We start from the raw sequence: 22,335 nt of genomic DNA on the forward strand, positions 1-22,335 counted from the left end.
TGCATTGAAACTGTGGCAGGAGCCTTGCTGGTGTCAGCTCCTTGGCCTGCTGGAGCTTGGCACCCAGAAGCCTCTCCAATGGAAGCAGCCAGCCCGGCAAACAGGCTGAGCGTCCCCATCCCACAAGCCAGCCAGTCAGGCAGCACTGGCAGCTCTGGGAGGGAGCTAACCCCACGATGAACTCACTGGCACCCAGCCACCTTCCCAGTGCACCCTTCCAAGGGAAGCCCTGCGGGCAGCAGAGCTCATCACGGAAGGACATCGTTCCACCACACGCTGCCTGGGACACCTCATCTTCCTGGGGAAACACCTACTCCCAGCCCTCCCGGCAGAAAAAGCCATGGTTCAGAGCTTTGCCTAATGTATTAAAACCTCCCTGTTTGCACCCACAGGCCATTGTGAAGCCCTTTGAGTGTCCCCAGGGCTGCCAGGGAGGGGATAACATCCACTCCTGGCAAGCCTTGGGTGGGCTGTCCCTGCTCTGCAAGTCAACAGTATGGCTTGTGCAGTAACATTTCCTCCACCCCCTTCTGCCCTCAGCCTCTGGAGGGTTTTTCTTTCTGCATGTATTACTATTTCCTATAAAATGGCCATGATAGAGGTTCTGCCCTGCACCCGGGAGGAATGGGAGCAACCTCACCCCACCCAGCCTGTTAAAAGAAGCTTTTACATCCTGCTTCTTAATCCTCTATCTGGAATGAGAACATGTTTAAAAAATCAGGGGAGGTTGCTAAGGGACAGTGTACTCAGCAGGGACATCGTTCGCAAACCACTCGTTCTCAGCACTCAAAAGCAGGAGGTAAATAACTTGGGATATTATTAATCCTTTGCTGCCCACACAATAAACAGAAATGTATTCTTATTGTCAAGGACAAAGGAGCCCATATTTCCACACAGCCCAGGAGCTGAACCAGCAAATCTTTTGGATTCAGCTCCACAGCGGGTTCAGCCGCGACTGAAGTTGTTCCAGTTCAGTTCCCGTTCAGGCCAACAATGGTTCGTTAACCATTTGTTAGCCCCGAAATAATTTCAACCAGTTTAAGCTAGAAAACACAGACTGGGGAAGCAGCCATGCAGGGGGACTAAGCCAAATTTTTAGCCCATCTCTGGTTTCCTCGGCCTCTGCTTCCATCCTGGTTGGGCACAGGACCTTCTTTCCAGCTTGGCAGAGTTGACACACCGGGCCAAAGGGCAGAAAAGGTGAATATTGCCCTGGGAGTGTATAGAAAACCTGTGCTTTGATGGATGAGCAGGGGTGTGGGGGCACTGAGCCTCCTGGGCTCTTCCTCACTGGCACCTGCGCACATGTGGTTCAAAGCAGCAGCTCCCAAACCACCAGCAGCAACAGAGTATCATGTGTTTCCATCACCATGCTCAGAAAGCAAAATTCTCTGTGTATTAAATTCCCTTTAACAGCCCACAGCCCAAGGCTGAGACCAGCCAGGGGATGTTTAGAAATCTCTTATGACAGCAGGCTGAGGCTCCAGAAGGACACAAGGTTCCATGTTGGCAGCTGCTCAACAGCCACTTCTCCCTGTAGAGAAGTGCATGGAGGGCAGGGCAGTGAGAGGACTGGCTGTCCTGCTGCCCCCCCTCCACATGGCTATTCCCAGTGAGTTCCTGATGCAGCTTTCTCCATGACGGTGCCTCCAAAAAAGATGCCTGCAGGCTGGCAGCAAGGCAAGGCAGACACTGGGGCTGACTGGTCAGCATGCTGTTGATTTGCACCCAGAAGACTAGATCTTGGTTATATTTATCGTTTGACAGTGCCGGTCCCTGCTATTTTTAGAGCGGCCTTGCAGCTGCAGCTCACTGAGAAGCGAAGTGAGTCGGTTGTGGGGCTGGTTTTTGCTGAGTTTCACCCAAAACTGCTGAAATCATGGTGCTCCCTGAGGCTGTGGATCCCACCAGGCTCCCCATCATGGGTGATGGAGCTGCAGTGCCCCACAGCTGCTCAGTGCTGGAGCATTTCTGAGCCACCCCCGTGGGGTCTGTGCCTACAGCCAGCTCCACCACAGCTAGAATCTGTGTCCATGGCGTGGAACCGTGGTATTGGGGTGTGGGATGTAGCACGCACATGGAGCCTGGGGAAGGAGGCTTTGTGGGGTCTGGGGTGCGCCCATGGTGCTGAGACGTGCCCATGGGGCTGTGGGGTGGTTCCTGGGGCTGTGGGTGTGGAGGAAAGGTGAGACTGTGCTGTAGAGCCTGGAGGTCTACATCCACGGAGCTGGGGGACACAGCACCCGTGGGGTCTGCAGAGTGCCCATGGGGTGAGATTGTGCTGCTGAGGTGGGGTGGGATCACACTCCTGGGACCTCACCCTGGAGTGGGACAAGCCATGCCATGTGGGATCTGAGGTGCGCCTGTGTGGTGGGACCATGCCTGTGGGACTGCTGGGAGGCACATTTCCACACCCTGACCATGGGGTTTGGGGTGGAGGGGGTTGTGTCCATGGGGCCAGGAGACATCAAGCCCGTGGGGGTGTCTATGGGGCTGGGACACACTGCCCGTGGGGCCTAGGGGCTGTCCATGGGCCTGGGGTATTCCGTGCTTGTGGGGTTTGGGAGGTGTTTGTGGGGTGGTATCATGCCCATGGTGGGAGAAGAGCACATGGGGTGGGACCATGGGGCCCACAGGGCCTGTGTCTGTGGGACTGGGACATGCAATGCCTGTGCATGGGGCTTCGAGGATGCCCATGGGGTGACATTATGCTTGTGGGTCTGGGACATGCCATGTCCATGGGGCTTTGGGGGTGCCTGTGGGATGGGATTTTGCTCGTGGGGCTGGGACATACAATGCCTGTGGGGCTTTGGGGGTGCCTATGGGGTAGGATCATGCCTGTGGGGCTGCGATATGCCATGTCCATGGGGCTTCGGGGGTGCCTATGGGGTGGGATCGTGCTTGTGGGCTGGGACATGCAATGTCCATGGGGCTTTGTAGCGCCTGTGGGGTGCGATTGTGCTCATGGGGCTGCGACACGCCATGTCCATGGGGCTTGTGGGTGCCTGTGGGGTGGGATCATGCCTGTGAGGCTGGGACATGCCATGTCCGTGGGGCTTGGAGGTGCGTGTAGGGACAGCACCCGCCATGCCCATGCATGGGCTTGCACTGCCGTGGGGTGGGACCTCGGGGGTCCGTGCCCGTGGGGCCGGGGGTGAGACGCGGAGGGGAAGGGCCGGGGCGCCGCAGCCCCCTGCCCCGGCGCCGCGCCAGGCCCCGCCCCCTCCCGCGGCGGCCAATGAGGAGCCGCCCCTCTGGCCCCGCCCCCTCCCCGCTGTCATCACACACCCGCACGTGGAGGGGGCGTGGTCTGGGGGCGCGGCCTCGGCACCACCTCCCCGCCCGCCCATTGGCCGCACCGCCCCGCGCCCCGCCCAGCGCCCCAATCAGCGCGCGGGGGGCGGGCGCCGGGGGGCGTGGCCTCGGCGACACCCGGAAGGAGCGCGGGGCGGCTCGCGGCAGTCGGGGCCGCGGCGGCAGCGGAGGCGGAGCTGGTGGGTCCGGCGGGGTGGGGCGGGCCCGGGCCCGGGGGGGGCCAGCACCGGCACCGGCATCAGGGGGTCCGGAGGGGTCGGGGCGAGGGCTAGGGGAACACGCAGCGGGGCTGCGGCCCGGGAGGGGCGCGCTGGGGGCGGAGCAGGGTGAGTTTGGGTGTCCCCGCATCCCGGGTCCCCGTCCCTGCATCCCGGGTCCCGGTCCCCGCCGAAGCCCCCGGCGGCTCCGGGAGGCCGTGCTGGCACCTCGTCTCGCCCGCTAAGGCCGCGTCCTCTCCGCCGTGACACAGGCAGGGACACCCTGGCCGCGGCTCTGCCGGCAGGATGGAGCCGCCTCCTTCTCCTCCTCCTCCGCCTCCTCCTCCGCCTCCTCCCGGGCACCGGCTCAAGCCGGCTGGGCCCAACCGGCTGCTCTTGTCCCCCCCTGGACGCCTGTGCCCGAGGGACCGGCGGCGGTGGGGCAGTACTAGCGGCCCGGAGCTGCCAAGGGTCTCGGGGAGACAGGGATCAGGAGTGAGGGCTCACCCAGCACCTGCATCGCCTCCATCTGCCCCGTGGGTGAATCAGATCGTGGCCTTCAGTGTGGGGCTGTGAACCCCAGCATCTGCGGTGAGAGAGGCCAGCTCCCCTCTGGTGACAGCTGCCATGGGTGGATGGACCTGCTGGGGGGAACATGTGCCCACCCAGCATTGGCAGCTGCAGACCTGGTGGGGTTTAAAAACGTTTTGCTGTAGTGGGGGTACCTGATTTATGCAGAAGCCACGCCGGTCTTATACGGTGTGTTTTGGGCAGTCCTGGGTGTTGTGTTTAAAAAGCTGCAAACTCTACAGCTACCTGAAAGGATGCAGTGAGGTGGGTGCTGGTCTCTTCACCCAAGTAACAAGTGAAAGGAGGAGAGGAAATGGCCTCAACTTGCACCAGAAGAGGTTTAGGTTGGATATCAGGAAAAATCTCTTTCCTGAAAGAGCAGTGAAGAATTGGAACAGGCTGGCCAGGGAAGTGGTGGAGTCTCCATCCCTGGAGGTGTTCAAGAAGCCTGTAGATGTGGCACTTAAGGACGTGGTTTAGTTGGACCTGAGTGATCTTGGAAGGCTTTTCCAGCCTTAATGATTCTATGATTCTACTGTGCATCATGGAAGGCAGAGGGGATGGCTTCATGATTGGAGCTGAGGCTGTGGTCTTGCTCACAATCCACCTGTGATGGTGACAAGTCTGGTTACATTGTACAAGGGGCACAGACTTATCTGTGCGGTCTCCAGATTCCTTTTGTTTTTCAAAGAAGGAGCATGGAGTTTGCAGTGGCTGTGGGAAGTGTATGGCAGAGGAATGCCGTGCTGGGTCTTGGGGCATTTTAAAACTCACTTCCGCTGAGTGCCTTTTTAAAAAGCATCACACAAGCAAAGATCTGTGTATGGACCTGTCCTCCTCTGCGTGAATTGTGTCCATCAGTCTTTGACAAGAAGTTGAGACCTTGTGGAGATCGTAGCAGGGTTGAACCTTGACACAAAGGAGAGTCTCAGCAAACTTGGTAATATATGCAGGTGAACAAAGTCTGGCAGGTGAAATGGGAGAAAATTCCCTATGTGGTGGCACTAGAGTTATTTTTGGCTGGGTTCTGCTTTAGAAGGGGGTTGAGGACATGGAGAATTAAGTCATCCTGTAAAGCCTCGTCATCGCGTTATTTCATAGCAGCAATTCACATTGCCCGGGTCTTGGCGTGAGTGAGTGGCGGGGCCCTGGTAGGGACTGCGTGTCTCAGCCTGCAGCTCCCTCAGCACAGCACAGCCGCCCGCTTGGGCATAGTGGCAGGCTGGGATCTGCAGCCTCCTGGCAGCTCTGTGGGTGCTGAGGGCAGGGCCGTGGTGGGAGGTACAGGGTTTGGATGAGAGTGGGATGCTGCCATCTCTGTGTCTCTTGCAGGGAAGGCAGCACCTGCCTTTGCTCCACCTGCAGCAGCCATTCCTCTAACATTTTGCAGGGGTCCTGCTGACTCTCGTGGGGCCCAAACATGGAGTTTGGTGTGGCCAGGGTGTGTTGCCACAGCTGCTGTCCTTGGGAAGCTGGACTTGCAAAGTTATTTCTGGTTTGCAGGTGAGGAGGGTGGGGACTGTTTCAGCCTTGCCACTCACTTTGTTTCTGTTCCCCCCATGAGAGGTTTCTTACCTGCTGCTGAGAGGAAAGCTGGTGGGGTCACCCTGCGCTGACTTGGGGGACCCTGCTCTTCGAGGCAAGGCTTGCTGTGGGTCTCCACTGCTCTGCCACCTCTGCAGTAAGGTGGGCACAGGAGCTCTCGATGCTTTGTGTCTGCCCTCTGCAGAAATGGACTTCAGGGAATAATACATCCTCCTGAAAGGAGGCTGTAGTGGATGTGGGTGCTAGTCTCTTCACCCAAGTAACAAGTGAGAGGATGAGAGGAAATGGCCTCAAATTGCACTAAGGGAGGTTTAGGATGGAGATCGGGAAAAAATTCTTTACCAAAAGAGTGGTGAAGCACTGGAACAGGCTGCCCAGGGAAGTGGAGGAGTCTCCATCCCTGGAGGTGTTCAGAAAACTGTCTAGCCCTGGCACTCTGGGACATGGTTTGGCACAGTGTTGTGGGGCTGGTGGTTGGACTGGATGGTTTTGGAGGTCTTTTCCAACCTTAATGTTTCTATGATTCTGTGATTGTAATTTTACTGGTAGGGTTGCTGCTTTGCTTCTGGAGGCTTCCTCCAAGGCAGAAGAAGCCCCCAGTCTATATGCCCTCCCTCTGCTATGGTGCTGAGCTTTCCCAACCCTTGTTCCCTTGGCAGTTTCAGGTCTTCTGAGCTTGCAGAGGAGGCATAGGAAAGGAAGTTCCCTCCCTGGGTACGAGGGATCTTGGAGGATAGGGAAGCACATCTGTGCCACTGGTCTTCCTCCTTGCTGTCTGCTCCCAGCTGCTTGCCCCGGCCCATCTCTGCTGTGCTGAGTAGCAGAGGGCAGACCCCTCAGCCTTCCCCACTGCTTCTGTGCCTGAGGATAATTCAAGGGGATAGTTACTGATCTGGCTTTTGGAAGTCTGTGACTCCTGACTCTTCCCAAGGCCTTTCCCTGCCTTTACCGCTCTGGGCCTGCCCATGCTGGTCCCCTTCTAGATTTGGTAGGCATCATCATGTGTGGTGTGGAAATGCGCAGTGTGTGGGTCCAGGATGCTTTCTGCATGCAGAATGAGAAAATGTGTCATTGGCAGGTATGCAACCACAGATGTAAAAGGAAAAGGAAGGCTGAATTGGTGTCCTCAGCACAGTGTCAGTGTAGTTGCAATCAAATTATCAGAGGCTCCTGTGGCTGGAGGTTTGTAGCAGGACAGGTGTGAAAGGCAGCACAGGAGAAATCCCTTCGGGAGCCATTTCTGTGCTAACAGATGGCTTGAGGAGGGTGTCATTGCGGGTTACTTGGCAGTCAGAGTCTTCCAAGGGAGGGTTTTGCCTGATGCCTCTGCATGCACGTTGCTCCCAGGGAATCCCTTCCTCCAGTAGGTCGAGTTGGCCTGTGTGTCCTTTTAACACCATTGTGTGTTTCTGATCCTTCCTTCTGCCTGCAGTGCCTCGTGGCTCCACTCCCTGGAGCCTATTTTCTGACTGGCTCTCTTCCTTTTTTCTTCCATTTTGCTTTTGCTCATGAGCAAGCGAGCAGAGTGAATACAGCATCTAGAGAACTGGGTCTCACAAAGTTTGAGTTTGCTTTAAAAACAATTTTCTTTGACTGAGAAGAATCCTTGGAAATCCTCATCCTCCTTCTGCCTTTGCTTCTCTCTTTCATAGTCTCACTTGCTTGGCCTCGTGAGTGCCCAGCTGCCAGTTAACATGTTTTCCCTCTGTTTCTGTCGGTGCCTTCAGCTGGTTGTGAATCCTGAATGAAGAGCAGCTGAGCTCACATGCTCTGCCTTTCAGAGAGCTTCTTCGGGACTGGCTGGTGGTTTGCAGTCATACTCGCCTGTGGTGTGGCCTGGACAACCCCCCAGCTGAGCAGCGTGGTGGTAGAACAATACTTGGATGGGAAGCCTTCAAGGGACCCCTGTGTACTCCAAAAAGTGCAGTTAATGGTTCAGCTGGAAGTGCTTTTTAGCAACAAATACATGTCCTGGGCCAGGGCTGATGTCAACCCTGTGATTCTTGTTGAAAGCGATCAAAGATGCAAAGCCCTTTATGCAAGAACTGAGGTGATAATCCAGATTTCCCAGCCTCAGACCATTTAGGGTAATTGTGCTCTTCCTGAGGAGTGTTTTCAACCTCTCCCTGATGGGTGTATCGCTGTCTCTTCCTGTGCTGCAGCAGTATGTGGATGGGAGCACTTCAGCCATTGCCAAAGCAATTCAATTCAAAGGCTATGAGCCTTTGAATCCTGTTCTGAAAGATAGTGTAGTAAAGCAGAGAACTGGTGGAAGGTTTTAAATGTATGTATATTTACCTATACAAGTGCTACACTTACTGGGGTTTGTTCTGTTTCCACTCTCTCCAAAAGCGTGGTCCTAGCGAATAGCTGGTACAGCTTCCAGGCGGGATCTCTCCTGGGATGGTGCAGCAGGTTGAACTGCTAGTCGTGTGGGTGCAGGTGACATCAAGCAGAAACTTTCTGGGTGCCTCCATGACTGTTTCAGGAACTGGTGCACCAGTAAGGTAGAGCGGGGCTGCTCACAGTGCTCTGCTCAGAGCTAGGTTGTGCCGCCAGTGGTAGCACAGGGTGGGAGTGCAGGCAGGAGAAACAGGCACTACCCCTATGCAGTTTTTGCTCATCTTGCCTGCAGCCAGGAGAATGTCAAGCCTGGTTTTGGGGAGGCTGATGTTGTCCCAGTTTTCAGGACCTGCTGGGCATGAGGACCTAGTCCCCACAATGCCATCTCCAGTAGTCTATAATAACAGCACTGGGAGCTTGGGGAGGAGTCTTAAACAACATCTTTGTGATAGTGTTGGCATGTCTCTCAGAGATTTCTATTAAGTAGTTGTCGTTTTCCCCCTTTGCTGTAGCCTGGGCAACGCTGCAGTGTTGTATTTGGCTTGGTCTGTTTGGGTTGTTAGAAGCAGAGTTTGGCCCTCCCTCCCCTGGCTCCACATCACCATGGGATGGTTTAGTGGGTGGCTTGTGGGGACAACAGCCAAAGCCTGTTCTTGCAGATAAACCCATGTGCCAGTGCACCCACTCAAGTACCAGCAAAGCCTGTGTGGTGGAGCGACGTACGGCTGCGTGGCTGGAGAACAACAAAGCTGAGGACACAGAAAGGATGCTACTTTCCACTGAAATCCAGAGATGGTGGCAGCAGCCTTAGCAGTCCTTTTTGGAGAACCAACTGTACACCCACCTTGAGTCATGCAGGGAAAGGGGGTGATAACTGGAACCCTGAGAGGGCATCAGGGCTGCAGCTGAAAGGATATTGTCAGCACTGGTAAAAGATATGGTGGGGTCTTCGGGGCCTGGAGTGCTTGGGATCTCTCCCTTCTGTGCATAGGCCACTAAAGTGCTTTGCTTCAATGAGCAATTACTGCCTGTCCAGCATTCAGCAGGTCTTCTTGCATGGGCAGAGTGTTTCACAGCTGAGCTGAAAATGTGTCTATGTGCTTGTCTTTCCAGGAGACACAACACAGCTGGAACAAGCTACCCCAAGACTGTTCTGAGGGTGCTAACAGCTGAGAGCAAACTTTCACATCTGCTTCAGCCCTTCACCAAGGTTAGCATGTCCTCAGTCATCGCTGATTTATCTTCCTTCACCAGGGCTGTATGAAGAAGCCAAGGATCCCTGTGCTCTCATCCCCTTGGCCTGCAGGGACACCTCTAAGTATTGATGTCACCCAGATGAGGTGCTCCCACAGCCCAGGCTTGCTGGGTGCTCCTGCCTCTGACTTTGCTGGCAGTGTGGCAGAGGGAGTCTGAATGTGTGTGACTGGTGCTGTTAAGACCTGTTGAACCCTGCACGCAGTTGTCAGGAGCTCAGGGGCAGTGTGTTTTAAGCTCTTGGGAACTTGCTGTCTGTGCTGCTTGCTGCATGCATCCTTCTGCGTACCAGTGGTATCAGAGAATCATAGAATAACCAGGTTGGAAGAGACCCACTGGATCATTGAGTCCAACCATTCCTATCAGACACTAAACCATGTCCCTTAGCACCTCGTCCACCCGTGCCTTAAACACCTCCAGGGAAGGTGACTCAACCACCTCCCTGGGCAGCCTGTTCCAGTGCCCAATGACACTTTCTGTGAAAAACTTTTTCCTAATGTCCAGCCTAAACCTCCCCTGGAGGAGCTTGAGGCCATTCCCTCTTGTCCTGTCCCCTGTCACTTGGGAGAAGAGGCCAGCTCCCTCCTCTCCACAACCTCCTTTCAGGTAGTTGTAGAGATCAATGAGGTCTCCCCCCAGCCTCCTCTTCTCCAGGCTAAACAACCCCAGCTCTCTCAGCCGTTCCTCATAAGGCCTGTTCTCCAGCCCCCTCACCAGCTTCGTTGCTCTCCTCTGGACTCGCTCCAGAGCCTCAACATCCTTCTTGTGGTGAGGGGCCCAGAACTGAACACAGGATTCGAGGAGCGGTCTCACCAGTGCCGAGTCCAGAGGGAGAATAACCTCCCTGGACCTGCTGGCCACGCCGTTTCTGATCCAAGCCAAGATGCCATTGGCCTTCTTGGCCACCTGGGCCACTGCTGGCTCATGTTCAGTCGCCTTCAATCAACACACCCAGGTCCCTCTCCTCCAGGCAGCTTTCCAGCCAGACTTCTCCTAGTCTGTAGCTGCACAGGGTTGTTGTGCCCCAAGTGCAGGACCCGGCATTTGGCCTTGTTAAACCTCATCCCATTGGACTCAGCCCAGCGGTCCAGCCTGTTCAGATCTCTTTGGAGCCTCCGACCCTCCAGCAGATCCATGCTTCCACCCAGCTTAGTGTCATCCACAGACTTGCTAAGGGTGCACTCCATGCCTTCATCCAGGTCAGTGATAAAGACATTGAACAGGGCTGGACCCAGCACTGAGCCCTGGGGAACCCCACTTGTCACTGGCCTCCGGCTGGAGTTAACTCCATTTCCCACCACTCTCTGGGCCCGGCCAGCCAACCAGTTTTCCACCCAGGAGAGCGTTCGCCTGTCCAGGCCAGCGGTGACAGTTTCCTAAGCAGAATGCTGTGAGAAACTGTGTCAAAGGCTTTACTGAAGTCCAGGAAGATACATCCACAGCCTTTCCCTCATCCAGCAGCCGAGTCACTTTGTCATAGAAGGCGATCAGGTTAGTTTGACAAGACCTGCCTTTTGTGAACCCATGTTGACTGGGCCTGGTCACCCGGTTCTCTTGCATGTGCTTCATGATAGCACTCAGGATCACCTGTTCCATGACTTTCCCTGGCACTGAGGTCAGACTGACAGGCCTGTAGTTCCCTGGATCCTCCCTGCGACCCTTCTTGTAGATGGGCACAACATCAGGCAGCCTCCAGTCCAGTGGGACTTCCCCAGTCTTCCAGGACTGTTGGAAGATGATGGAAAGGGGTTATGGCCAGCACATCCGCCAGCTCCTTCAATACCCTTGGGTGGATCCCATCCAGCCCCATAGATTTGTGGGTGTCTAGTTGGGCAAGCAAGGCCACTTCGTCTTGGATCATGGGCGCCTCATTTTGCTCCTCTGGCTCCTGGGTTTGTACACAGATGGAACAACTTTCTTTACAATTAAAGACTGAGGCAAAGAAGGCATTAAGTACCTCAGCCTTTTCCTCATCCCCTGTTACTGTTGTTCCTTCTGCGTCCAATAGGGACTGTATGGTCTCTCTAGTCCTCCTTTTATTATTTATATATTTATAGAAAGATTTTTTGTTATCTTTCACAGACTTTGCCAATCTGATTTCTAGTTGAGCCTTAGCCTTTCTGATTTTTTCTCTACACAATCTCACTTCCCTCCTGTAGTCCACCCAAGATGCCTGACCCCTCTTCCAGAGCTCATAATTGAATGGGAGCATTTTCTAGCTGCTGTTCTCTGCTGCTCTCTGTCCTTCACCTGAGAAAATAGAGCTGAGATTTCACCCAGAGCTTGTGGCAGATGTGATCCTGCTTTCTGTCAGAACCAGTTGAAATCTGCCTGCATTTTCTTGGATTTTGTGGCTCAAGGAGGCCCTTGGCTGTGATGTATGAGGCTTAGAGTGGTGGCAAAGTGTTTCACGGGGTCTGGGAGTTGTTGCATTGCCACTGTAAAGAAATATGTAGCTCATACCCAAGTTAACCAGCATGTTGAGATGGCTCTAGGCTTCCCACCCTATCCATGTGCCAGCAAGTGTGCATGCTTGCCAGGGATCCAGCAGTGTATGCCCTGCATGCACAGGGCGTGCTCTTACTGAGAAGGAAGCCCTCATCAGCACCGTCCTTCCAAGGAGCAGACCAAGCCCTTCTCTCACTCTGGAGTTCAGGTGTGCTTTGGCCAGGAGAAGTTACATGGGGAAGCTGCTGTTTAGGACACCTAGCTGCCCAGGCTTGTCCTCTGAAGTGTGTGCCAGGGAAGTCTGTGGCCAGTCCAGAGGCAGTTGGAGACTGGGCCTCAGGCCATCTCATCCTTCATGCTGATGCTGACATGCTATCCACAGCAAGTGAGGAAGGGCTAAGTTCACCTGGGAAGTTACATGGAAGTAACCTTTACTCATGTCAGTGTGAACTCCCAGCTACATAACATAGTAGCAGTAGAGCAGTCCTTTTATCCAGCTGAATTGTGACAATCACTAATACCTATTCCATGCTGGGATCTTATATCTCTTAGCGATGGAGAAGAGGCGTTACGTGGCTAAGACCAGAGAAAAGGGTTGCTCTTGGTTCTGCTGGAGGTGCTTGAAGTTGCCAGTCCGTGAAGCTCACAGCATCCTCTCGGGGCTCCCTTGCCTTTGACCAGCAGGTCCAGGGAGGTTATTCTCCCTCTGCACTTGGCACTTGTGAGACTGCAACTCAAATCCTGTGTTCAGTTCTGGGCCCCTCACCACAAGAAGGATGTTGAGGCTCTGGAGTGAGTCCAGAGAAGAGCAACAAAGCTGGTGAAGGGGCTGGAGAACAGGCCTTATGAGGAGCGGCTGAGAGAGCTGGGGTTGCTTAGCCTGGAGAAGAGGAGGCTGAGGGGAGACCTCATTGCTCTCTACAACTACCTGAAAGGAGGTTGTGGAGAGGAGGGAGCTGGCCTCTTCTCCCAAGTGACAGGGGACAGGACAAGAGGGAATGGTCTCAAGCTCTGCCAGGGGAGGTTCAGGCTGGATATCAGAAAAAAAAAAATCACAGAAAGTGTCATTGGGCACTGGAACAGGCTGCCCAGGGTGGTGGTTGAGTTACCTTCCCTGGAGATGTTTAAAAGATGGGTGGGTGAGGTGCTCAGGGACATGATTTAGTGGTTGATAAGAATGGTTGGACTCAATGATCCTGGAGGTCTTTTCTGACCTGGTGATTCTGTGACAAGAAGGCTTTTAACACAAGCCTTGCAACATTGGGGCCACTTTTCTCCTGCTACTTCCTCTTGCTGACCAGATAGCTTGATACCTACAGGGGCAGCAAATGTCCTGTATGTGTTTAATGCAGCAATTCCTCCGATTACTTGGTTGTAGCATGAACTTATCTCTGGTTTGAATATTGCCTAACCCAGGTGATGTCAGTGAACTTACATTCAGGTAGAATTAACCTTGCTAGTTCAGTTTAGTGTAGCTGGAAATTAACTGGAAGCTGGTACATCTTGCAGACCCTTGGACAGATTTGCATTGCCGCTATCATGAAAGCTTTGCTGGCAAACTCAACAGACTGAGCAAAGTGCAGCTTATATCTTCCACAGAAATGGTTTGCCTAATGTCCCTCACCTTGCTCTTGGCATATACAGGCTGCCATTGCCCCTTGGTGTTACCAGCTGATCTAAGAGACTGTCTTCTTTCTACTGGAAACCCCAAGAAAATGCAGGCCCACCCCCATTCAGAGAGGGAGCCCTGGGTTCCTCACAAGTGTTGGCACTGGAGTTACGCACAGAATCCCCTCTTTGCACTGCCATCTCTGTTGCAAGTAGGCCGGGCATTCAAAGATCCTGTCCATGGGAGCGTTGGGACAGCTGAATCCTTGTTTGGTTCTCACTGCTCCCAAGAATGGAGCAGAAGATCATCTGCTGGGGCTAATTTTAGGTCCCCGAATATTGCTGGTGTCCCTCAGAGCCCCTATTTGTGTGCGATCCTGTGGCTTCCTGCTAAGAGCTGTGTGAGAGTCCCATATCCTTGTGAGTGAAGGTTTTGCTGGGCGCAGCGTCCCAGGGATTAGGCAGAACTTTGAATTCCTCACTGACCTCAAGTGTCTAAGCCATATCAGATGTACATGTGAACCCTTTTTTTAGCCCTAGCACCAAGCATCCTTTAGACCACGCTTTGTGGGTGCCCACACACTGCACAGTGAGGAGCAGGCCTGCAGCTTTCCAGCCTTTCCCTGCCAAAAATGCAGCATCTCTCCTGTTTGCAGCAGTCAGTTCCTGTTGTCTTGGTTGGCTGCATGTGGTGCAGAAAACAGCCTTCGCCAAGCCTCTGGGTGTGGAAATGCTCCAAAACCCACAGCTCAGCGAGACAAGAGCCCAGCTCTGTCCCTCTCTGTATGGCTGGATGGCTGCTTGGCATCTGCCACCGCCTCCCAGCCTCTCCCTTATTTGTAGACCCAAGGCTTTTGGCCTCTCTGCACTTTTTCATTTCCACTTGCTCAGGTGATTTTTCAGCTGTGCTGAGCTTTGCTAAGTTTCATGTTGAGGCAAGACATGGCTCTGCAGTTTTGGTCCATCTTTATTTTTAGCTAGTGTAAGACATGGCTGATAGTATCAGAAGGAAGTAGTATGGTCTCCTGAGCTCTGTGACTCATCCTGGATCAGGACTGAGGCTTCAGTAGCTTCTGCTGTAATCCTCAAGTGATGTAACCCGTTGTGGTGGGCCTTACTGGATCAGGGGAACGGCAGAGTGAGAAGGAAAGCAGAACTTTTACAAGTTGTGGGTTTTATCCATTCCACTTGGCCATTAAATTCATTTGTGGGAAGATGTTGGCAGGTATCACACCTGAGCATGGTTCAGCAGGGTCCTTTGTTTTCCCCTTGCATCTTGTGCCCATGTGGGAGAGCAGAGAGAGGAGCTCTGCTTACACGCCAGGTTGGGCAACTTTTTAGAGGCACATAGCAACAGTTTTTAGAACCGGAAGTGAAGGAGGATGTTGACTCCAGTTAAAGCCACAGCAAAGCTTAGTGCAGCAGAACAGAACTGCCTGAAGTGGAAAAGGGCTGGGACTGGAGAGCAGAGATTTGGGGATGCCTGCCAGGCTGCAGCAAGAAGAGTCTGGGAGCTCCAATTGCATCAAACCTGATCCTGCCACAAGGTAGAAAGAGCTCATTGGGCTGACTTGTAGGCAGGCAGCTGGGCTGGGCAGGAGCTACAGGTCACAACCATAGGGCAGGCAATGATGTTAAGTATCCTCACGGGCTGCAGCACAACAAGGGATGTGGCTGAAGGGGCCTCTGTGCCCCAGGCTACTGGCTGTCCTGTGCCATGTCTGAGGATGGGACACAGTGAGATGTGGTGAACCCAGGTCCAGATTAAGCGCTTCGCCTGCAGAGAAAGTGGGAATAATGACTTGTCGGGCTGGGCTTCCGCCTCTTCCCGCTTTCCCTCTTTTGGGTGATGAAGACTCCTTTAAGAGTGTGTTGAGGTTTTTGGATGCTGTGTAGTAGGTTTTATGTGGGGCAGCAGAAGGGTACAGCAAGGCTTGGGGGAGCAAAGACAAAGGAAGGAGACAGGGGAACATGCTTGGGGGATTGCTATGGCAACTCACCATTAGGAGCATCACTGCACTTCATAGAATCATAGCATCATAGAATCACCAGGTTGGAAAAGACCCATTGGATCATGAAGTCCAATCATTCCTATCAGTCACTAAACCATGCCCCTCAGCACCTCATCCACCTGTCCTTTAAACACCTCCAGGGAAGGTGACTCAACCACCTCCCTGGGCAGCCTGTTCCAGTGCCCAATGACACTTTCCATGAAAATTTTTTTTCTAATGTCCAGCCTGAACCTCCCCTGGCAGAGCTTGAGGCCATTCCCCCTTGTCCTGTCCCCTGTCACTTGGGAGAAGAGGCCATCACCCTCCTCTCTACAACCTCCTTTCAGGTAGTTGTAGAGAGCAATGAGGTCTCCCCTCAGCCTCCTCTTCTCCAGGCTAAACAACCCCAGCTCTCTCAGCCGCTCCTCATAAGACTTGTTCTCCAGCCCCATCACCTTGCTTTGGTTTCTGCAGCACAGGGTGGTGGAGCAGCGCGGGCAAATGTGCAACCTGGCACAGCTCTCCATGCAGCCCTGTCCTGCCTGTGCCATGGATTTGGTACCACTGGGCTTCTCCCTGACAGTTCGGTATCTGGAGCTGTTCTCCTCAAGCAGCAGCCTCAGGATGGGTGACCAGGGGTGTTTTGTCCACCTTCTCCTCTCTTTCACCCCTCACTGGGGAATGGGCAGGCAGCTCCTGTTTGCAGATCTGTTCCCTTTGAAGCCTTGAGTTGCAGAACAGGCTCAGCTAGAAATAAACTGGTTTCCTGAGCCCCCTCACTGAACCATGCAGGAAATCAAGTCATTCTGCTGCCCTTGCTCATCCTCAGCTAATCAACATAGTGGTTCCAGCCCTGCTTACATCCTCCAAAGAAGCCTGGCCTTGTACCTTGCAGTCCAGCTTGCACAGCCAGTTTGCCTTGCTACAGAGTACCACCTGTACCCTGGTGGTGAGCAGATCCTCTAGAGAGCCTTCTAACATAGTCTGAGACCATCCTCTGGAGCAAGTAAAGTTGTTAAACATTTCTGAGGCTACCTTTAGGCAGACCCATTGCCAGATGCTTGTGGAGAGCTGGCTCCAATTACTGAAGGAAGCAGGGAGCATCATGCCACTCTATGCAGAGAGAACAGGTCAGGAAGCTGCCTCCAGCCTGGTCATAATGAGAGCATGACTGAGAACTGACCTGTCATCCACAGTGTGCCTAAAGCCCTGGTTGCGAGCCAGGAGTTAGAGATCAGCTGGGAGCAGGCACAGCTTGCTTGTCTCAACATGGATGGCTGTGTGAGCTGTAAACCTCTCTCATTACACCTCTCAAAGGTCAGCACTCCTGGTGAGCTACAACACCCTGCCCACAGCTCTGCACTCCGCCCAGAATGAGAGAGGTTTGGAGGATGCTTTGAACCTGAGGAGATCAGATGTGTGGGGTTGGTACAGGGTGGCACATGCTGCTGTAGTGCTAGTAGCCAGAGTTCATCTTGGGCTGGGGTGTTCCGATGGAACTGGAGGGGAAAGGATGCCTGCCTGTGAGCTCTAAATGGCCCTGCACCCAAAAACGTCAATCTCCTCACCTGAACTGTGACCCCTCCATCACACTATGAACCAGGCTAAAAAGCCTCATAAATTCCCCTGAAAACAATTTCACCCTTTGAAGTGCACTGTAGTGTCTATGTCTGATTTAGGATTGTCTTAAGATATGTTCAGGTTGCCCTGGTCTGTCCAGTGCTACAGTTCCAGTCATCTTAAAACTCCCAAACTGGCTACATTTATATGTAAAATGTCTACTGGACTCCAGACCTTGGTGTTCCCAAGCTGTAATGTGGGGCCTCTGGGAGAGCCGCTTTTGGCAGACAGCAGTGTGCTTCCTCCCTCCTATTTCCAACAGGTTCCTGCCCTTCTAAGAGGCAAACACCTTGCTTCTCACTGGCAGCTGGATCTTCCCACAGAGAAAGCTGGGACACTGGTACCTGACATGGAAGGTGGTTTCAGATTGGCAGCTCTAGCACTGCTGTTTGTGCATATGACCTTCAGCACTTGGTGTGAGAATTGACATTACAATATATCACAGGTATGGATGATGGCAGAGTATGGTCAGGTCTATTAAGCCAAGCAATACTTCCCTCTTACCCTGCTTTCACAGCCAGTTGTTTCTGATCATTCCTGTGGAACCAAGGCCCCAGGATGTGCTATGGAATATCATGGAGTGGATGCTGAGCCCAGCAGATAAGGATCTGAGTTATGTGTGTATGTTGGTGTGAATTGCCAGTTTTGAGGGCAGAGGTTGTTTTCTCTTTTGGTGTTTGTGCAGCACCTCACATGCTGAGGTCTTTGCCTAAGACTCAAGCTCCTGGGTGCTGTGACCTGATGAGTTATAACCATGTCATCTTTGAAATGCTGCTCCCTCTTTTTCTGTCTTGCCTGTTCATCATACACAATTTTAAGCACAGCACAAAGGATTAGTAAAGCCCAAAGGCGGTGGGCTCACATACTCAGCTCCTGGTTTGGGGAGGAGTTAAGACAGGCAGTGCCGGAATAAGCATTTAGGGATAGCACTCAAGATCACCTGTTCCATGACTTTCCCTGGCACTGAGGTCAGACTGACAGGCCTGTAGTTCCCTGGATCCTCCCTGTGACCCTTCTTGTAGATGGGCACAACATCAGCCAGCCTCCAGTCCAGTGGGACTTCCCCAGTCAGCCAGGACTGTTGGAAGATGATGGAAAGGGGTTTGGCCAGCACATCTGCCAGCTTCTTCAGTACACTTGGATGAATCCCATCCGGCCCCATAGACTTGTGGGTGCCTAGTTGGGCTAGCAAGGCTCTGACCACTTTGTTTTGGATCATGGGAGCCTCATTTTGCTCCTCTAGCTCCTGGGTTTGTACACAGATGGAACAACTTTCTTTACAATTAAAGACTGAGGCAAAGAAGGTGTTAAGTACCTCAGCTGGGGTTTCTTACTGCTGGTCAGCAGTGCTGTATCAGTGCAGAGGGACGGCAGTGCAGACAGGTTAGCACAGCCACTTTCTATACCAGTGTTTGCATTGCTGATGGGATTAGCGTAACTGGGACAGTGGTAGACAAAGAGTGTTATTTTTGAGGTCCTCTCTGCTGTGGCTGCCAGCAAAATAAAGCACTTGTGGCGTTAAGTAGCGGGTCTGAGCTTTGCTTTCGATTCATTTTATAGAAACCAGCAACAATTAAAAATATGAGCAGATTTTGAGGAACTAGAATATTCACAGGCTTTTTGTCTGGTTCTGCCGACCTCTTCTCTGGGCTGGCAGTGTGGCATCTTCAGGTATTTGCAGTGACCTCTCGTGGCTGTGTGGTAAATCTGGGGAGAGAGAGCACAACAATCGGTGGCGTCAATCTGCCACCCTGAAAGTACTTCTCTTGCTGCTGTGCCTGTTCCCTGTAACCACAGGGCTGTTTCATGGCTTAGATTTGTTGAGGAAGCACTTGCAGCTCCTCTCTTTCTCCTGTGCAGCTCTCTTCCTGGCAGCTCAGTAGGAATGATTTATTACAGATTACAGCTCTGTTTAATTCTGTTTCCCTACAATATCATTCTAATAGAGTAACCGAGCAAAATGCAGTGGTGTTTCCGGAGGAAGGCTGCTATCAGAGGCCACCCCTGCAGCAGAGGCTGGAAGCAAGGAGGAGCAGTTTACCAGGAAATGCCTGTGTTCATGTGCTTGGTTTCTTTTGGGAAGGAAAAGGCATCTCACCCTTGAGAGCTTCCTTACTACAGCACTCTAAACCTTGCTGGTGAAGCTGCACCCGTGGAAGCAGCAGTGAGAATGCTGCCCTCCAGAGCCTGGGAAAGATCTGACCAAAGTGGTGGTCTGGAAAGAAAAGTCACATTCTGACCTTAAGTGAACATCTAAGTGGGTTTTTTGCAGTGATTTTTGGTTTGGGGTTTTGTGGGGTTTTTTTGGCGGGGGGGGTGTGTGTTGCCATTTTTGGTTTGATTTGGGCTTTTTTTTCCTAACAAGAAGAAAAGGTATTGCTTGTGCGAATTCTTGTAAGGGAAGAGAAGGGAATTTCCTTTGCAGTGAGCCTGCCTGTAATGCAATACGTCTCAGATGTGTGTTAACAGAGAAATGAAAAGATTGTGCCATAAAGTGATAGGGGATAATTAGTTTAATCTGCTGTTATGGTGTCCTGGGAGATAGAGCTGGGGCAAGGGTATTGGCAACAATGTTGTGCTTTGCATGACAACAGCAGCAAATACCACCTGAACGGGCTTCCCAGGGGAGGGGTGAAAGTCTTTTTTCATAGACTCCCCAGGAAGGTGGAGCAAGGCAACCAAGACACCTAAGCCTGGGTAAAGATGTCAGGAGGTTTACAGATGAGCAGTGCAGAATAGCTATAAATGTTCTGTAGTTCAAGTTCTGCTTTCTCGTTCAGTGACCCATTTGAACTGGACAAACCCAGACTATTCTATGGTTCTATGATTCTGTGGTTCTATGATTGTATAAAATGCAGTAAAACCCCTGTAACTTCTATTACATTAATGAGATGTCTGACCTGGGGCCTGAATGAGCAAATCTTTAGCTTCTCTGCCTACATGGTGGAGAGATGGGTGGTGATTTGCTACCACACCAGACCTAGGGATCTGAAAGGGTGCTGAGGTAGGTGAACACTGCTGTTGTCCTGGTCCTCGAAACCTAGCTGGTAAGCAGGCCCTCAGAATGGTTTTAGGAGGTGTGTGGTGAAAACTGAGAGGCTGAAGTCACTTAGCAGATTCTAGAGCTGGACCAGAGAATCCAAGTCTCTTCTCAAGCACACAAATCTTTTAAAGTAAAGAATGCAATGACTAGCTCTAGAGGAAGCATCCAGTCCCTTACCAGCCTTTTGGGAGCAAGCACACTTTTCTGATGTATAATGCTCTATCTGGATCTTTAGGTTTCTTTGTTTTTTAATCTATTTAATTTGTTGTTATTTTTCCTATGTGGTGTTACCTTTCTTTCTGGGTCATGCGAAGTTACATGCCTTGCATGTCCGGAGCATGTCTGCTTTGGTGCCAGGAAACGTGAGGGGCAATCTGTGGGGCCACGTGTAACCCAGCTGAGCAGGCTGCAGTATTTATGGCCAGCAGCAGAGTAGGGCCAGCTTCTGTTTCAACAGAGGATGCCCATAATTCAGATATCTGCTCAGTGCGGTCCATTGCTGGAGTTTTTGGAGGTGTTAGTACTGCCCTTGCCCCACTCTGTGCCCAATGTTGAGGGCTGCCCACCTGCTCTCCTTCATGGGGCAGGGACAGCACGCTATGCCTCAGTTTCCCTGTGGCCTGGCAATCTGAGAGGGATGGAGTGGGACTGGAAAGGGGCAGAGGGGAAGTTACAGCAGCTGGTAGGAAATGGTGTTTCAGGATGCTGCAGGGCAGCTGTCCATCCTAGCTGCAGTGCTGGCATTTCTGGAGCCCATGCTCCATACTGCCTTCTCCTGCCAGGGATCGTGCTAGGGCAGGGAGGGTTGGCTGCACTCCCATGTGCAGGGCATGTGAGTACAGACAGCCCCATGGCACTGCTTCCTCCAGTGTGTGATTGTGATTTATGGGCTGCTGCTGCAGATGTGGATCTGAGCTTATCTTAGACAAGGCGAGAATCAGGAGTGCTGCCACTTGTCTCTCGCCTTTGTCCAGGCTGTGGAGGTAACACCATGGCATCCCTTGCTGTCTCTGCTTTGCACCTTGGCATGGAGCGATGGCTGTACCTGGAAGCAGGGGCAGAGGAGTCCTTCCAGGAGTGACAGGGGAAAACCCTGGTCCAACCTGCTTCCTTCCTCACTGATCTTCCTTCTTTGCAGCCCCAAATCTGCCTGCCTGTTTTGTAGAAAACCTGCTGACCCATGGGCAGGCACAGTGAGAGCGGGAGAGTATAAGGAGTTGCAAGTTCTAATAACTCCCACATTGCTGAAGCGATGTGGAGCCTGGCATCCCCAAATAGCTTGGTAGTAGTTTGTTCTGATGAGGAGGATGGTCCTCCTGCCTGTTGTGTGTATCCGGTGCATCCTTCAAGCTACCAGCAGGCTGTCAGCACAGCTCTTACATAGGTGGAGGGTAAATCCAGCTACCTGTGGATGCTGCAACCTGCCTTGCTTCTGTGAAGCACTCTTTATTTGAGGCAGTGCCCTAAGGGTTAAGGCACGGTTGTGGGGTAGGTTTTGTAGTAGGAACAAAGAGGGCTTTTGACGTCTGTGTTGGGCTAGGAGTAGAGGGGTTGGATTGAGCCTTTCCCAGTGTGTTGAATTGCAGAGGTCACGGAGACCCTTTTGCTGGGAGGCAGCAGCAGTTGAGGTGCCTGCTGGAAGTGGGACAGAGAGAAAAAAAAATCGTGAAGGTCAGTGAGAGCAGCTTCATGGGGAGCTTAAGACCAGAGTGAAAACTGGAACTGTATCCTGAGATGAATGAGTGTTAAGACAAGGCTGGGGGCCAGGATGGTAGGCTTTGTGCAGGCTTTCTGCCCTGGGATTGCTGTGTGGTTGTATTTCTTTCCCCAGCCTCACACTCCCTCAACCCCTCCCCCCCTCCAGTATTGCATTTGCAGCTGCCACGACACCTGGCACTGAATTAGCGGGTATAGACAGCACTTGGGGTTCTCCAACCTGCTCTGAGCCAGTGAATAAATGGCAATGCAGATGATAAAAGGCAATGCCTGATCTCTCCAAAGTCCAGAAGAGAAAGCAGTCCCAGGTTCCTGCAGGCACATTTTACCTTGACAGAAAAGGGAAGTGGGCTTGTAAATGCCTGCCCAGGCTAAAGCTGAATGTTTTGTGTGTAGTTAAGGAGGAAAGCCTAAGTCTGGCTGCTTTCTTAGTCCCTCTGCTTAATGTTCTCGGCTCAGGGTGCCGCATGGGGCAGAGCACCAGAGGGGGCTGGCAAGCAAAGGAAGGGAAGAGATAGGTGGCAGAAACCTCTGTTTCCCTTTCCACAGCAAGGTGGAAAGAGGACACAGCTAGTTTCCATCCTGAGATTCAAACAGTGTGAGCCAGCCAGCCTACCCGGGATGTGCTGAGTCAACAAAAACAACCCCTTGCCAGGGGTGGGGGGCTAGCCAGGGATGCCGAGAC

General features: G+C 52.7%; 1 protein-coding gene across 3 annotated transcripts in view; it reads left to right on the forward strand.

The window, feature by feature from the left end:
- The first annotated feature begins 3,478 nt into the window (after positions 1 to 3,478).
- The window catches only part of ATOSB (atos homolog B), a 42,391-nt gene continuing 23,534 nt past the window's right edge, over positions 3,479 to 22,335 (forward strand). The window contains exons 1-2 of one of the 3 annotated variants that reach the window (XM_069880927.1): positions 3,479 to 3,494; positions 9,084 to 9,180. The gene's annotated coding sequence lies outside the window, so the exon portion shown is untranslated. Of the gene's footprint in view, positions 3,495 to 9,083; positions 9,181 to 14,699; positions 14,828 to 22,335 lie in introns of those variants that run through there. The other 2 variants (XM_069880928.1, XM_069880929.1) reach the window with 2 other exon arrangements.

This window comes from Phaenicophaeus curvirostris, chromosome Z, assembly GCF_032191515.1.
Source record: "Phaenicophaeus curvirostris isolate KB17595 chromosome Z, BPBGC_Pcur_1.0, whole genome shotgun sequence".
In the NCBI taxonomy this organism is placed as follows: Eukaryota; Metazoa; Chordata; class Aves; order Cuculiformes; family Cuculidae; genus Phaenicophaeus; species Phaenicophaeus curvirostris.